Below are 2,101 nucleotides of genomic sequence, written 5' to 3' on the forward strand. Positions count from 1 at the left end.
TAAATGAGCTTAACATACTTCCATGTTAGAAAGGGTTTTAATCAAAGAAATTTTCTATTATTTTGTAAAATAATATTTAATTAGTTTAAATGTACACAAATGCATAAAATAATTTTTAATTCCATTAGACATTCTATATATTACAAAGGCGAGGATTGTAAGTCCGCAGCCTCCGCCAGTCTCTCCTGGTGTCGATAGTCTTTTCTATTGTCTGCTCGTCTTTTCGAGCAGTCCTCTTGTCTTTCCAAGATGCCTTACCGTCTTTCCGGTTTGTCAGTGGCTACCTACCACAATGTCTTAGATGTCTTGCAAACAACTCGCACATGCAAGTGCTACCAGTCGAGAACTCCGCATACCGGAAGCCAGAAAATGTATGGGATCATCAGGAGAGAATGCGCGCCGTTTCGGCGCCAACCTCTCGAAGGCATCAATGCGCACCGGCCCCCCTCACTGATATAAAGCCCCGCTTGCTAGATCAACTGGCTATTAAAAAAAGCTCAATATTTCTCTAGCCATCGCTCATCGTCTCTTTTTAACCAAATCCAGTGGCTAGCCTTCTCCACTGTAGCTTGGATATCACCCATGGTGGTATTTGCCTTACGATGAGTTAGGCCTAACGATAACAGCAGTTGTTTCACACTGTGTCCAACAAACCCTCTACATCCAACTTCGATTGGAAAATGCTCCGCTTTCCAGCCTGCGTCTTCACATTTCTCGAGGAGGTTTACATAACAGTCAAACTTTCGAGCCGGAGCGGCGTCCATGTTATCTTCATGAGGAGCCTTTATTTAACTCGACTAGATTTACAACTTTCCTTCTTTCACACCACATTAAAATGTCCGGTTTTTCCGTAATTGGGATGGGAAAGAATCCCTGGCACCCAGGTAAATCTGCAGTCACTTCCCAATAACCGTTTCACTTTTCATCTCTTACAGGAAGTTTCTTACTCTTCTTCTTGAAACGGATCCGCTGTCCTGAGCGCACGAAGGTAATAAAATTTCTAGATGGTACTTTCAACGGTTTTTTTTCTCAGTGTTGTTGAGATGAATTTGGGTCTTCATAGCATTGAAGATAACCTTCAGGATCAGGTTGTGTCTCCATGTATACCTATTCAAAGCTAAGGAACAGTTGGAAAGAATATGTTTCAGTGTTCCGACCTTTCCGCATTTGCATATGTCATTCTCTGAGACGTTCCATCTTACGAGATTCCTAGGTGACGGCAAAACATCATAGGATGAGCGAATCAAAAAACTTAGCCGAGATGTCGTCCACTTCCATATCTCATCCCAACGTATTTTCCTCTCAGCAACATGTTCTTCTCATCTCTTCATCTGTCCTTGTTGACTACATCGGAACAAATAAAGCTCTCTTCTCTCTGCTTCTCTTGTTTTGACGCTGTTGCTAACAACAGATCTGCGTTCGCACCGCATCATACTCGCAAACGGTCTGAACTGATCTGCGCCAAAATCAAGTCCTCTCCGATGGTTCTGTGTTGCACCCTTCATATCTCTGTGTATAAGAGAGAACAAGATGTCATCAGTCTCTGCTTCTGCTTTCCACTTCCTGGCTGTTTTCACCTCTGGACTTATTCTTTGTAAGCATAGTACTTATTTTATCGGTCCTTTTTGACGAACCACTATATTACGGAGATGTAAACACACCAACATCAGCTGTCAAGCGAAAGGAGAGGGACAGACACAGACATAAAGATACACTCATAAATATATACATATATATACACTGGGTTTCTTTTCACTTTCCCTCTACCAAATCCACTCAAAAGGCTTTGGTCGGCCCGAGGCTATAGCAGAAGACGCTTGCCCAAGATGGCACATAGTGGAACTGAACCCGGTACCATGTATACATATAGGTATGTATATATACATATACATGTAGGTATGTACATGTATGTATATATGCATATATTTATATATTATTTATATTACATGATATTATATTATATATTACATTATATATATATATGTGTGTGTATATATATATATATATATATATATGTATGTATGTATATGTATATATATATATATATATATGTGTGTGTGTGTGTGTGTGTGTGTGTGTGTGTGTGTGTGTGTGTGTGTGT

At 40.2% G+C, this 2,101-nt stretch overlaps 1 long non-coding RNA gene across 1 annotated transcript in view; it reads left to right on the top strand.

Annotated features, from left to right (window-relative positions):
• The window catches only part of LOC128248882 (uncharacterized), a 106,714-nt gene that overhangs the window by 5,279 nt on the left and 99,334 nt on the right, over positions 1 to 2,101 (top strand). The window contains exon 2 of the long non-coding RNA XR_008265015.1: positions 936 to 988. This is a non-coding gene — a long non-coding RNA (uncharacterized LOC128248882). The remainder of the gene's footprint in view (positions 1 to 935; positions 989 to 2,101) is intronic.

Source organism: Octopus bimaculoides, chromosome 1 (assembly GCF_001194135.2).
Source record: "Octopus bimaculoides isolate UCB-OBI-ISO-001 chromosome 1, ASM119413v2, whole genome shotgun sequence".
Lineage (NCBI taxonomy): Eukaryota > Metazoa > Mollusca > Cephalopoda > Octopoda > Octopodidae > Octopus > Octopus bimaculoides.